At 39.5% G+C, this 15,513-nt stretch overlaps 5 non-coding genes across 5 annotated transcripts; 2 read left to right on the forward strand and 3 right to left on the reverse strand.

Moving 5' to 3' along the window:
• Nucleotides 1-2,121: 2,121 nt before the first annotated feature.
• On the reverse strand, nucleotides 2,122-2,194 carry TRNAR-UCG (transfer RNA arginine (anticodon UCG)). The gene has a single exon. It is a non-coding gene; the product is annotated as a tRNA-Arg (tRNA).
• Nucleotides 2,195-2,491: 297 nt separating this feature from the next.
• Nucleotides 2,492-2,655, forward strand: LOC149957719 (U1 spliceosomal RNA). Its single transcript, XR_016479722.1, has one exon. It is a non-coding gene; the product is annotated as a U1 spliceosomal RNA (small nuclear RNA).
• A 5,288-nt stretch (nucleotides 2,656-7,943) lies between these two features.
• Nucleotides 7,944-8,025, reverse strand: TRNAL-AAG (transfer RNA leucine (anticodon AAG)). Its single transcript has one exon. It is a non-coding gene; the product is annotated as a tRNA-Leu (tRNA).
• Nucleotides 8,026-9,776: 1,751 nt separating this feature from the next.
• Nucleotides 9,777-9,937, forward strand: LOC149957721 (U1 spliceosomal RNA). The gene has a single exon (XR_016479616.1). It is a non-coding gene; the product is annotated as a U1 spliceosomal RNA (small nuclear RNA).
• Nucleotides 9,938-12,652: 2,715 nt separating this feature from the next.
• LOC149957722 (U1 spliceosomal RNA) lies at nucleotides 12,653-12,816 on the reverse strand. The gene has a single exon (XR_016479582.1). It is a non-coding gene; the product is annotated as a U1 spliceosomal RNA (small nuclear RNA).
• Between the last annotated feature and the right edge of the window lie 2,697 nt (nucleotides 12,817-15,513).

The following is a 15,513-nucleotide window of genomic DNA, read 5'->3' on the forward strand; positions in this document are numbered from 1 at the left end:
GCCGCCGAAGTACGCGCCGCTGACGCCGATTTTTTTCAACGCCGCCGCCGCCGATTATTTTCCAGCGCGACGGCGATTAGTTCTGTATAAAATGCTGCCACGCGGTTTTTTCGGTTTTCAGCCGTAGCGAAGTTTGGAATTACTTTGGACAATTGCAACGTTATGAAGACGGAATTATTATATGCTGTTAACATATGTAACATAATAACTCATAAGTATGCCACTAGCTCTATTTCTTCACTAACGGTTTGTTTCACAGATATTGCGTCATCCGTATCCTACGTAATATTTGACGTCATCGAATCTCAAAAGCCGATTATGCCGTCGCACAATTAGCTATACGTTTGAAAAACCGACGGCCATTATTTTAGTAAACAAACAGGTTTGAACAACCAAGGCTTAAGAGCTAAAATGAGCTACAATATACTGTCAAGTCCTCTTAATGCAATTAATATGCAAATTAATAAAGTTTTCGGAAACTCAGGTTCTAAAATAAATTTTCATTGTCAAATCTTGGATTAATTATCCAAGGTCAAATAAAAGAAGCAGGTTTACTCGAAAAAATATTTAAAATTCAGGTTGAGCTTTTCTGGGGCATCTACAAGATTGGAGCTTTTATTAATTATGTACATTGCAGATTCTTTTGAGCCTTGGCCTAACTCTTCTAGGCTTGGTATGGGTTTTAATAAAGCTGGTGGAATACCCCACTTCGACGACTTGTTCCATTTTCGGAAAGCGATCACTGAACCGTATTGCTCATTTTCCCCCAACAATTTATTTTTCTAAACTACTCATTATTTAACTTAATCGGCACAAACCGAGAGAGTTTATAAATTTCAATAAAGCTAGATTGGGCTGACTAAAATTCCGATACAAAAAATTCCTTCGCAATTTAGAGGTTTTCCATTGGCTTAATTACATATGTCAGTAGCCAATAGTGTGACTTCCAAAATTACTAGGATAAATAAAAAGTTTAAAATCTAACGTAGTCCACCTTTTTACTGGTTCGTGGTGAAACAAACCGTTAGTGAAGATTTTTGAATGGAATAAAGGTACAGTGGCATACTTACATATGCTGTTAATTATTATTCTAAACTAACGTAAATAAAATAAGCCTATACTTGGAATAAATTAAATCAGGAGCATGACCACAGGTAGGTTGAGTTTCTAGTATAAAAATATTTTTTTATAAAGAAACGCCGGCTCACGCCGCCGCCGCCGATGTATTTTAAGCCAACACCGCCGCCGACAAAAAAAATCGGTGCACGCCGTTCGCGTCGCCGCCGCTGACAAAAATTTCGCGGCGTCGGGGTCTACCTTCTGCTACCTGCTTAACAGGAATAATGGAAAGAAATAATATTATCGCCTTCTTGGCGAACTTGTTTACCTATCACACGAACTCAAACCTTAATGTTCGTATTTCCCTGCTGCTTGGTTTTGTGCTGGTAGCAGCCTACTTCCAGGGGCTAGTAGGCCATACTTTTAAGCTCTCTGGCGCTCTATTAACTCATCGTAGGAAAATTTAAAAAAAACAGGCATACTTCTCAACTCAGCCCCTACAACTCCTTCAAATATTTGCATAACCTTTTAAAACACCCGGTATATACAAACACTCACCTTTATATATTAAATTTAAATGACTAACTAAGTCTTAGAAAAAACGAACGATTACATCAACCACCACCATTCTATTTTTACTGAGAAGGCAAAGACATAACCCCGTGAGAGGCTAGTTCGATAGGGTTAAATTATTTGGCATCGGTATCGCTACTGCCATCTGGTTCCCAATAAGAACCATAATAATTAAAAAAAAAATTCTAACCGTAAATATAAATTAAACTGTATCAAAAAATATAACGCGATTATATAACAAACTACAGAAGCTGCCTGTAAAATTTCAAGTTTATCAAAGCAACCGCTTTAAGGAAATAGGAACGAAGGGAATCAGTCAATTCCCCGTAGCGTCAACCCCCATGTTAATTTTCCTTACATAAGCTGAAAGACATTTGAATTTTCCTCAAAGATTGATGAAGCCGATCTTATGTTAAAAACTTGACTAGCTTTATCGATTGCAATCTTTGGATTTAATATTCTAATCATTACGTCGGATGGAAAAACAAACGTCCGCGGCAGGACTCGAACCTGCAATCTTCTGATTCGAAGTCAGACGCCTTATCCATTAGGCCACGCGGACGATATGAAGCTCATCCTATATTTATGTTTGGCTCTTTTGATATCCTTTGGGGCTGATTATTCGCACGTTAAATAGCTTAAACGGAAACACAAATTCCATCTGAGCCAACGCGGAGTAACAACGTTTTTGAATATTTTATCAACGGGTCTTTTATTATGTACTACCCTATAAAGTAAAGGCTTCGGATATTTAGGAATAAGGCTTAAACATGTAAAATATCGCGACACAGAAAGGTCGCGTAGGGCATCCGAGTTTACTTTTCTCCATTACAAATGTCTCAATTAAACAACAACAGTCATACTTACCTGGCGTCGCTGCAGCCTTGATCAATAAGGAGGCGGGCTTGGACGAGAATCTATCATTGCACCACGATAGGTTTGACTCCAACTTTCTTTTGCAAATTGCATTGGATGGGGCGTATAATTTATGGTAGCGGGGTCCTGCGTACGCGCTCGACCCCAAACAATTCAATTGAAAAATAAAACAACGTAGTTAATAAACAACCAGAGATAATTTATAATAGGGAGTGAAAAAGTGGGGGATGAATTGTAGCTCCTAGACCCCCTCGATCGCAATATCTGGCCAGGCTGGTTTCCGGTATGACGTTTTCCTGGGGACGGGTCTAGAGTGAGCTGTTGAAGAAAAAATTTGAAAGCCGAAGAAGTAGGCAAGGAACAGACGAATGACCAAGCTGCGGTGTGTGAGCGATGTCGTTCGGGAAAAAAGGTTATTTATTTATTATTTTGCGTCTTACTTTTAAATTATAATTCTTTTTATTTAGTTGCTGCCAACCATTGTTTGAAATGGACCATCAAAAAGATGAATACCCAGAAATTGGTTTTTCGTTTGGAGAAGGATCTTGTTGGACCTAATTTCAAACATTTCGACTGAAGTTCAGCAATTGAAATTTAAAGACACGACATGAACAAAACCGAGCGCTGCAGCTTTTGAATATTTTTCGTTTTCAAGTCAAACAATAGATCTCACCAAAAATCTTATTCAAAATAAATTACCGTAATTTGCATTTCAAAATTACCACGCGCCACGACCTTACGAACAATACCACTTTATCTGATAATTATTGGGCTTCAACACATTAGGGCTAAGAAATATGCTGGGTTTATTAAGCTTCGGTTTAGTTTTACAATTGAATAGTTAGGGGTTTAGCGCGTACGCAGGACCCCGCTACCATAAATTGTACGCCCATTCCATTGCAATTTGCAACAGAGAGTTGAAGTCGCCCACCGTGCCCACGTGACCTTATTGATAAGAAATCTGGAAAAAAGTGATTACACGTCCCAATTAAAAATTCCAGACACTTAACGAATCCTGCATCTACATTTAAATTAATGCAACAATATTATTATTGAAAGACCATGTGTCAGAATTTATAGTCCGGTGTACCGGTAAGATTAAAACCACCGGAGGTCTATCATCATAATGCCCTACGCCGACGTCCACAGCTCCGACAGGTGACAAAACAGCCAAGGCAGCGAGAGAACCCTACCCCAGGCCTGACGGTCTCACCTTTGACGCAAGCCCCTCGCGGCTCAACCCAGCAGAAGGAGCACCAATGGGACGTCCAATCCCCACTTCTCACACAGCAGTGGGAATAAGAGCGGATGCTTTAGCAACTCCAGCCGACACCATACCTACGTAAGTAGAGAGCCAGACCCTTCGGAAAGAGCTCCTAAAGTGGAACAACGGGCACACAGCGGCCCAAATAACCCGGCATAGCTGGCACCGGAGATCCCGGTGTTGCCCCAAAAGGCCGGGAAACAGGACCACCGTGCCCTCATACGGAGGCCCGCCGCCCCACAGTGGGCTACTCAATACGCCGAGGCGGCCAGTTTGCCTGGACCCTCTCCGTTAGCCTGAGCCGAAGCTTAGTTTCCAGCCCAAACCTGACCGAAGTTGGAGGTGGAGATAGGACCGTTTGATCAGAGCTAACATCTCCCAGTGCGCCACCACCCTTATTGGTTACAAGAGCTGGACCCCGACTTTCCGGTAAAGCCACCAGTTATTGCACACTCCTACCCCCACGTGACCAAATGGATAAGGCGTCTGAATAAATATGGTTACACGGCCCACTTAAAAATTTCAGAAACTTAAGAATCCTGTATCTACATTTAAAATAATGCAAATATATTCTTATTGAAAGACCAAAGAATATTAAATTATAAACCACGCAAATAGTACTACAAACAGAATTAAAGATAAATCATATTAAGGCTACACGGATTAGCGGTCGCCATCTAGTGATGATTATTTATTTATTAAAAGTACTTGGACATCAAACAGCAATTCAGCTATTCAACATAACGATTCCACTGACAAGGAGAGTACCCGAGGTGTTTATTGCCGATTTGGTTCAAAGACGGGCGTGATGTAAAATCACCCGGCGGCGTAGGGGCGAGACAATTTTTCAAAAATTCTCGGCGGCTCTCAATTTTTTTGGCAGCGGCGGGAAGAGTCAAATGTTTATCCCCCTTTTTGGAAATTTGGTGGTGGGATCAAATTTTCGGTGGCGGTGGGCACTGAAAAGTAAATGACTCGGCGGCGGTGGTCGGCGCCAAATAAAATAGCGGCGACAGCAGCGTTGGTCGGCGGCGCTAGGCTCTAAGGGAACTAATAAAAAAGAAATGCAAATGTGTCATATTTTCTTCCATGCCCATATTTCAGTTAAGGGGAAGCACCGTTAAATTCAATAAAAATTGCGTTTTTACCCTTGTTTATCCAGAGTTCTTTAGCTCGAAATGTTATCATCGCGACATTTTGTTGCATAAAACCAAACAAACAAATTTCGATATCTTTAATGAATATTAAAATAGCGATCATTAGGCATCACTTAAATGCCTGTACAAGCGCATGGAAAACAACGATCATCTCGTTAATGGCTAAATCTATTGACACGTGGTTTTTTTCAACGTTCTCAGCACGTGTTAAACTATAAATTGCGGAAATGAATTGTAATTTCATCTTGGAAAAAGTACCAAAAAGGGTCAGTATTTGGGTAGCCAATTTAAATATTATTAAACTCGGAACAACTCCTTTCGCGTTGAGTTTGCAAGTTGTCTCCCCACTGGTTAAAGGGGTTTTCCCCTTCAATAAAAACTTGTTGAGGTTAACGGTAATAGTTAGTGTAGGGAGCTGATGGCTCGATCGCGTGGCATGCAGGGCTTGCCACCACCCTCTAACGCATTGTAACACGACCACCTGAATTAATGGCTTCAAAAGTCGATTGATGACTTAGGCCTAGGGTGGTGCCGTGGGTATTAGCTGATTATTATTAAATCAATGTCACAATTATGGCCAATTTCGAGAAACATCTCCGTGAAACAGAAAATGAACTGATCAATTATCCTAAACAGATATAAAAATAATAATAATTAAACTTTATTAATAATCATGGTAGGGATTTGGGATTTTTTTCAAACTAGTGCTCCGCATTAAACCCTATCGGCTCCAGTCGGCTTCGGCTTTAGTTCCGGTGAAAGCCGAAGCCGGATCTGGAACCACGGCTCCGGCTCCAAGTGTTTTAAACCGGCTCCTGAGCCGGCTCCAATACTTTTATGGTAATTTCTTATGTCTAAGCTTTGGGAGCGTCCATAAATTACGTGAGGCATTTAGGGGCGGGGGATCGAGCTGAATCTCACCCAATCTCACGTGGAGGAGAGGGGGGGTTTCGGCAAATATCACGTAATTTTTTCTGCAAATAACAGTGTAAAATTGCGATAAAACTGGGTTAAATTAAGTAATTCAACCCTTGCACACCTTCATCAGCATGCCCTATGACCTCTATTGCGCAAGTGTACGTGGTGATCAGAAAAAGAGATGCTGCAATTCATGCAGTATCTACTTTTCATCCCTCACAAGAGCTGCAGAGCACCGGCGTGCGGTCCACAGAGCACCACCTGCACCAGCGCGCAAAGTGTGCCCTTCACGGATTGTCACACGCCGAGTTACTGAGCTTCTGTGTGCAAGCGACAACGGTTTAAAGGGGCTAAATCAGAGCGAGGTTGAAGGAGCAGATGATTGTACTGAAAATCACATGGACATGTTGGTTCCAGTAGTCACTCTTAAGACCACACATGAGTCCCCGTGGACTGAATTAGAATAAATATTTCTTTTACGAATTTTAATAGTTCCTTACTTAAAATTTAAGTATTTTATTGTTCGATTTTCTCACTGTGATTCTAGACTACGTTCTGTCTATATAATACTAGTCTTAACTAGTCTTAAATATAAATAATTAAGCAAATTATGTTTTTTTTAAATAAATCCAACGCAATCAAACACAGATTTACGTATTTACACTAAAAATACGCTTTTTGAATACGCCAAATCTCACGACAGCTCACCAAGGGGGGAGGGGGTCGAAAAATCTCAAAAATCGCCTCCCGTAATTAATGGACTCTCCCTTTTTTGTTATGAATTTACGAGTCCTAGCAGTAGCAGACACCACTGATAATTTGGTAAATACTAATTATTTAAGTCCTAGCAGTAGCAGTGGTACACTCCACTGGTAATTTTGTTTTCTATCTTGTGTAAAAATAAAATAAAATATTATTATTAGTATTTATGAATGATGATGCTGTGAAGTTTATTTAACGCTTTGATTAGCTTTTGAAACACAAAAGTGTATTCTTTCACAGAAATATTAGTGTTATCCGTGCAAACTGGCCACCTCGGCGGATTGAGTAGCCCACTGTGGGGCGACGGGCCTCCGTATGAGGACACGGCGGTCCTGTTTCCCGGCCTTTTGGAGTCACGCCGGGTTACTTGGGCTGCTGTGTGCTCGTCGTTCCCCTTTAGGAGCTAACTCCAAAGGGTTTGACTCTTAGTAGGTAGGGTGTCGGCTGGAGTTGCTACAGCATCCACTCTAAATCCCACTGCTGTGTGCGAAGTGGGAAATGGTCCACCCATTGCTCCCCTTCTGCTGGGTTGAGTGGCTTGCGTCAAAGGTGCGACCATCAGTAGTAGGGTACTGCTACCCATGCTGGATTGGTCACCTGTCCGGCCTGGTTCGACGCTGGCGTAGTGCACTATGATGATAGACCTCCGGTGGTATGGTCTCTGTTACTAGGTACACCGGGCTATAAATTCTGACACAGTCGTAGCACCATTAAGCTTGTAACGTGGAATTCGGATGTTTTCAAAATTTGATTGACTATTTTAGTTTTATTATTAATTCCACGGTCACTCTGAGATCGTGTTTTGGGTATTCGAGACTTGTCTGGCCAGGGAGTTCCGATCCCCGCGCTCGACCATGGAATATTTCCATGCCTTTCTGGCGTTCACGTTTCCCGTTACTACTATTTTTTTTATTTATTTATTCATTTTCAATTATTCTAAATAAAAAGTTGCCAACATTATAAAAGTTGGGAATAATTTCTATACGGCACGTGCCCACAAAATTCGTTAGTTTAATATGGATAAAAATCGACTCTCTTTACGTATAACACGCGCGGAGGATTTGAAGTTTTAGCTCGTGTTCGAATTAGAGCAAAGGAGATCGTTAACCTTGCTCTCGGATCGAGGAACGGCCATCAATATCAGTCCCATAAAATCCAGACTTGCAGTGTGCTTCAAAACCAGTTTTTTGGTGACCCCTATGCCTTCCCCTGTTGTGAGTGCGGGATCCTTTTAACCCCCCACCGGGGAAAGGGTGTCGGAGATAAAAAGGCAGAAGATATTCCGCGGGTGGTGCGATCCTACTCAAACTGTTTTTAACAACCAAACCATTCTTTGGCCGCGGTGGGATTCGAACCCACGCCTCCGCAGAGACTGGTGCCTTAAACCAGCGCCTTAGACCGCTCGGCCACACTACCACATAACGGTAAAGTAATCAGCTTAACTTCAAAATAAATTTTCCCAGTAATTATATATTACTCATTATGATTAATAACCAATCATTTTTATTATTAACTGTTCATTTCAATATCAATGTGATCAATTAAATAGTCAATTTATAAATGTTATCATCTGTTCATTTTAATGAATTTCACTTAAAATTGGTCACAATCATTTCAACCCGGTCCCATAAATAGCATTTAATTTTTAATAATTATAGTTTATAACAAAATATAGTAAGAACTGTTTATTCATACTTGTTAAAATATCAAAAACAATTTGGAACCTGATACCGGATGGTCCAGTTATTATTTAACTAATTATCAATGAGTTAAAATTTTCCCCGGGTAGGCAAATCGTGATGGTTTCCCGCTCTTCGAATACTTGTTTTTAACTATAAATATTGACGTTTATCTAAATAAAACAAACAGCCTTGATTCCATTTTTTCATCTTTAGTGCGAAGACTTTCTTCGTGCAAAAATGCCAATCTCCGCTTAGAACTTTCTCCAAATATTCAACGCCAAGAGGGTTGACCCATTCCATTTGAAGTGATCACGAGTAGAAGAAAGTGTGACTTTTAAAATTTCTTATTAGTCCTTCACCCGTCAAGTGGTTCTTTTCAGTCATGGCTAATGATCTCTGGCTATTTTTTTTTTAAATAGAGCTAATACCCAAGGCACCACCTTCGACCACATAAGCAATGTTGCTTGTGCGTGATCAAGTAACAGGTGGCCGGGTTACAATGCGTAGGAGGGTGGTGGCAAGCCTTTCATGCCACGCGAGCCAACAGCACCCTACATTAACTATTACCGTTAACCTCAGCAAGTTTTTATGGGAAGGGGAAACCGAAGATCTCGGTGGAAAACCCCTTTAACCAGTGGGGAGAGAACTTACAAACTCTACGCGGAAGGAGTGGTTGCGGATTTTCACCCAGTGCCACTAGCTGGGATCGAACCCGGCTCCTCTTGCTGCGAGGCGAAAGTGCTAACTAACGTACATCACGGCTGCGTTCAGTAACGCAGAACGGATTTTTTCCGTTTCGGGTTTCGAAGTAATGATGTCACCACAAGCCAAGAATGTAGCGAACATAAATTGCAGTAGCTTAACTTAATGGTTTGATTGATAATTATATTGATTCATGTAGAAATATGCTATATTACGAAAACACAAAATGCAAATAATTGGGCACGTTGAAATTTTGGTGCGTTGAACTCAGGCGTTTTACAATATTAGCAATGGCCGAAGAAAATAATTCAGCAAGATTCGACGTTGACCAAGGGTCTCACTGAAACATTCATCCAGAAAATGCTTTAAAGCCGATAGACGATTTTGTTATGTTTTTTTTTTCTGATTCGAAGTGAGACGCCTCATCCATAGTTACCCAGCCGTTTTACGTCTTTCTACATCGCACTACTTTCCCCTCTCGTCCACCATTACGTGTTCTTCTCAAGAGTAGTATTCGCCCTGTCCTGGGCATTCCTGAATCCGATGACGCGAAAACTGGTGCTTGAAATGGGAATTACCAAAGGTTAGAAACCCTTATTGTTATTTTCACATTCATCATCATTCTTTGAGAGCAACCTTTAGTATGCACTACTGTACATAGCAATAGCATTTGCTAGTTAGAAAAATAATTTAACATACATTAATTCGAGAAAATGAGACGATGCGTAGGGCATTTGCATTAACCTTTCTTCATATAAATGGCCCAATAAAATCGAAGGGATCATACTTACCTGGCGCCGCTGCGGTCTCGATCTATGAGGAGGCGGGCTTGGACGAGAACTCATCATTGCAGCACGATGTGTTTGAATACTATCTCTTGCAAATTGCATTGGATGGGGCGTATAATTTATGGTAGTGGGGTCCTGCGTACGCGCTCGACCCCAGACAAATATATCCAAAAACGAGTGAATAACCTAAATCATGGAATATAGACCTTCAGGAATGGAAGCTGTAGCTTTATCTGTGTTTATTGGTTTGTATTGTAGTATTATATTAAATGTAGGTACAGGATTCGTTAATATCGTTGAATTTCATATAGCAACGGCACCTTTCTTAAAAAGAATCTGACAATCTTGTTTTAAAATAATACGTAATCAAAGAATAACGATTGATTTTTGTTTACGAGCTTGAGTGCAAAGTCCGTCAGTTTTTGTTCTGTGGTCACGGCCATTTAGAATTAGCGGCACTAAAACAATGGCTAACGCCATTTTCTGATAGGTTAATGAACTACGCGTATGATTATTAATGTTAATTGATGTCCACTTACTTTACTTGTCGTGGCTATAGATGATTTGAGTATAGATCGACGCGGTTTATATTTGTTCAGAACTTCTTTAGAAATCTCCTGGTCGAAGTAGTAAACCTTTCTTGACTTACTGGATAAATGGCTCCTTAGGCCCTAATGAACGACAAAACCATCTGTATATAATTACCCCTGATACGAAAGACAGTCACTCACATATTTCATTTGTTGTTAATTAGCTTTTGTTATTATAAATTTCCAGTGTAGGGAGCGATATTTCTATTTCTTTCTAAAGCTTTAAAATCATTTCATAAATCAATTATCGTTGCCTGAAATCTACACGTAACTAAATACAAATTTAAAGAAAGGCACGCCAGTTTTCCTTTTAGTCGCACAAAATATGAATTAGATTTATATTTTATCTTTTTACAGTTTATTTCTTTCTTTTTTACCTTTTTAGTTTCAATTATTTATACCATAAGTAACATAATACCCCTAAGTATGACACTTGTAGCCTTGCTCGTGCATTTTCTATTACTACATCCTTTCTTCACCCGGAAGTTTAATACTCTTTGGGATTTGATTTTTTTATTGGTCATCAAAAAGGAGTCAGAGTTAAAATTTAGCCAATCATATAGCGCTACAAAATATTATGAGGTACGAAATGTAAGAAATAAAATGGCCGTTATGGTAGTCGGCTAATTAGGCCTAACTCTATCGGAAAATTATACCTAAATATTATTAGGGTTATTTTCAGTTTGAACTGAAAAAATATTTTTATTGCGTAATTAGCAATTATAAAAGTTATTCCAGAAGTTTGAAAAAGGTTAATTCTTACATTTTAATTCATCAATTCATTTTTATTTTGATCACAGCGGACAAAACCAGGCATTCACCCAGGTACAAAATACAAGTATATTCAAATTATAATAGTAAAAATCTGGAAGAAGTTGTGATAAAATATTCGTCAACTAAAAGAGAAACTTTTTTACATTAAAAACGTAACAAGCTGAAGGTTTTTTAATGTCTGCAGTATTTGGTGCACAACATTGATAAACATCAATGAGATTGATCTTCTCAATATACTACACTAGTGATCCACAAATTTCGAGTTGTTGGTGAATTTCTAATATAATACCATTTGCCCGATATAAAGATTTAATATTGTTGGGGAAATAATACATACCATTTCTTTAATTTCTTCCGTTGTTAAAGTTTCCGTGGCGAAAACGAAATTAGTGCGGCTATACGCCTTAAGTCTAAAAATGACGGTTTTCAAAACCGCGGGAATCACGTTCCCGGAAGTTGGGTTAGATTAGTTTATGCCGCCGCTACCGAGTGGCGCTATTTCGAAAAAATTTTGACGTCACTGTGAAGAAAGGATGTAGTAGAACATTTTCCTAATGTCATACTTAGGCGTGTTATGTTACTTATGTTTATACATTATATTAAATTAATCAGTTCCTGACGTTTATGGCTTCTAACATTTATATGTCAAGTAAGATTTGTTATCGAGTCGCACTTTTAAAATATTAGCTTAACAATGTCCTGGCGTTACTCAATTTGAAATTAGTTTTAACCCAATAGGCGCTTAAATAAATCATCCTCCAATGAAATCGCCCAAAAGTAATATTTCCGATAGCCAGGATCCGCAAGGTATTGTTTATATAGTGCTTGTTGAAATAATGGAAACTTTTCACCTGTAAACAGAACGTCGTGTTTTTGCAAAGCTTTAATATGTCAAAAAAGCTACCTGGTTAAAAGGGAACGCTTGTTGCTGCCGTAAAGGTGGAAAAGTTCCATTATTTTAACAAGCACTATATAAACAGTGACATGCAGGTCTTGGCTCTCGGAAATATTACTTTTGGGCGATTTCATTGGAGGATGATTTATTGAAACGTATATTTCCGTAAAATAATTTGCACGGCTGTAACGTTTAACTATTGGACGAAAATTAGTTCACACTTTTCCTATTCCAATCGACCCTCAAGAACATGAAAATGGAGTTAAAAACTAGCGTAACCGAGCGCTCCAGCTTTTGAACATCTTTCGTTTTCTCGATTTTAGGCGATAATAAGTCAAACAATAGATCTTACCCCAAGTGAAAATATGTTGATGGTAAGGCTCACCCAACGCTTTCAATGAGACAGCGACTCGCGTTCTATCTCTTATACAAAATAAATTAACGTTACTCTTATTTCAAAATTATCACGCGACAAAATTTTTAGAACCGAACCACTTTTTCTGAATATTGTTGGACATACCGTGATATCGTTTTTCTAAATAGACACGTTAGGTAGTCTCGGAAGAATGCTGCACTTTCTAACTGCCAGTTTAATTTTTCAATTTATTTGCTTGGGGTCGAGCGCGTACGCAGGACCCCGCTACCATAAATTATACGCCCTATCCAATGCAATTTGCAGAAGAAGGTTGAAGTCAAACCCATCGCGGTGCAATGACAGGTTCTCGTCCAAGCTCGCCCCCTCACAGATCAAGGCTGCAGCGACGCAAAGTAAGTATGCAAGTTAAGATTTTATCGAATGGTATATATTGCGAAAAGTAAACGCCGATGCTCTGTGTGACGTTTCCTTTTCTGGATTTACTGTAAGTTGGATTAATATTTCTAACTAGCACACTTCTTCGATGAAGACCATAGGGCATAATAAAGGCTACATTTAAAAAAAATGATGAACAATATCAAGAACAAATTAAAGTTTATAACCGTAGGTTAATTTGGTTATTCTCATTTCAACCCCTTATCTCCGTATCATCATCTCAAGAAATGGCAAGGACCGGGCGAATACTACGCGTAATGGGAAGAATAAGTTATGGCGGACGAGAGGTGGAAAGCGTAGCTATGTAGGAAAGCGTAAAGGGCATCTAACTTGGAATCAGAAAAAAGATGGCGCAAATTTCAAATAAATGTTCAACCGGCAGCAACATAATGCTGTCTCATTGATTGTATGAAAATTCCATTTCGAAAATCGTTCATATTTAAAAAATACCTAACAAAATAATCGACCTTCTGGTTATTTGGAAAATACCAAATTAAAACAGGGATTGGTATTCTTATTTCTATAACTTTCTTGCCATATCAATAACAAGGTTTGTTCGGAATCGTCGTGCACACATTTCGGCGTGAGACAAAGCTTCAACGCCTCTAAGCGGAAAACTTTTGAACTAATTTGTGTAATTTCTAAATTAGCGCTGTTAAGGCCAAAACTCCAGGAATTTCGTTGCAAAGGAATTATTCCATTCGAGATTGCTACTCGTTTCGAAGGACATTATTTTTGTAAATTAGCGGGTTGGGATGTTGAAACGAGAAATATTGAGAGGAGGGAAAATAAAATATAAAATTTCTAAATGAATAACAAATTCCAAACCATCAAAACATGAGCAATATGTAACCCCCAGAACTCCCTTTAAATATTTTAGCAGACATTAATTTTGTTCCGTCGAGGTAGATGATCGAAACGGCGAATGAAAGCTTGTGATAATGTGCACGATAGGCAGACGAACAATAGAAGGACATTTTATCATTATTGTGCAAAACATTCCCTTCGAATTAATCGATACATTGTAAAAAGGCACTCTTGTCGTCAATCATGCGTCGCGCCGTTAGTGCAAAGTAGAATTTGTAGCCCCTAAACAAATTCAGATACTTTTCGACTCTATTGACGCCAATGTGGTTATGAACATTAAATACCAGGGCGCATTTGACCATTGCCTTAATACGGAACTGATAGACCCCGGAAAGTCCACTAGCGTCGCCTAGCGCAATCTTTAACAGAGTCGCGGGGAAAATATTCCTCAGGAAAAACTAAGCAGTTGAAAAACACCGACCTATGCAAGGGTTTAATTTCGTTTGATTCGCGGTCGTAAAAATGTCTAATTGGAAACAGAACTCAGAGCTCAGAGCTCAGAAACACAGACGGTTCGATTTGATCTGACTTCATTTATACTGTAATTAATATAAAACCAGAAGGGTAACAAGACGATAGTTTTCAGAAAACCAGAAGAATAAAATATATCTCATACTAAAGATGTATTAATCTACCTATCTTGTTATTGCTTTTCGTTTGAAACTTGTTCCTACGCATGCTCCAAATGATTTACTACAAATGTTTGGGAATAAAAATTGAAAAAGACATTTAATTTTCTGATACTATTTCATCTGAAAAATATGCTTTATGAATAAGTAAATATCCCTACGCGGAGTAATTTGTATACTAAACATCTTTAGGTGAAGTAATAGAGCCGGTAAATGTTTCTCACATCCTGGATTTGGCGGGCAATTCGTCTCCAACGGAATCCTCGTCGAGCCTTTTTCAAGGCTATTAGTAGATAAACAAGTTCGCCAAGAAGGCGATAATATTTATTCGTGCCCGTATTCCATTTAAGCAGGTAGCATAAAATCATGAATCTAAAACTATAAGTCTTAAAGTTCGTCCTTTTATTTATTTATTTGTATGTCATGTTCCTAAAAACTCGAGAACGGTTAGCTCTAGAGCTTTGAAATTTTAACTCAATGTTCCGGGCCTGATTTACAAATATCTGACATGGTTAGTAACCTAATTCAATTTAATTTTTATTTTACTCGACATTGGATTTCCACCCCTTTGCTTCCCTTATCTCCTAATTTGAGTTAGTGTGAAAGAAAGGGACTTCGTAGAAGGGGAGGTTTAGTTGGGATTTTTAAGTAATTCAGGCATGGCCGGATTAAGCCGACTTTCGCCCGGGGGCAATTTCCGAGTGGCCGCCCAATGGAACCCGAGGAGCGAAGGGGGGCGGGGGTGGAAAACTTAGCATTTCGTGTATGTTCTGGATGAAACCACTGGGATACCAATTGAAGTAGCGATTTTGAGGCGTACCCTTGGGGGGGACAAGGGAGAACTCCCCCCCCCCAATAATTTGGAGAGTTGGCAAATCGAGGCCCACTTAGCCAAACGGTGAGGACTTCCGTCAGAACCTCCCCCCCTTGAAAAAAATCTCCGTGAACCCTTTATTAGCACCCCCCCCCCTTTGGAAATATCTCTGAGAAACCCTTCAAATAGGGTTGGAAAAACCCCCAGCTCCCCCCCCCCCCCAACCGACCCTCTTCGGTACGCCCCCGTGTTTGATCATGGACACTGTATCTCTAACCTAAAAGAGGTACCCCCTCACTGTCCGTTTGCGTCGTACTTCGTATCAGCTGAAATAGTCAGCCATACCCGCTTC

This window comes from Leiobunum rupestre, chromosome 2, assembly GCF_980474605.1.
Source record: "Leiobunum rupestre chromosome 2, qqLeiRupe1.1.hap1, whole genome shotgun sequence".
Taxonomy (NCBI): Eukaryota; Metazoa; Arthropoda; class Arachnida; order Opiliones; family Sclerosomatidae; genus Leiobunum; species Leiobunum rupestre.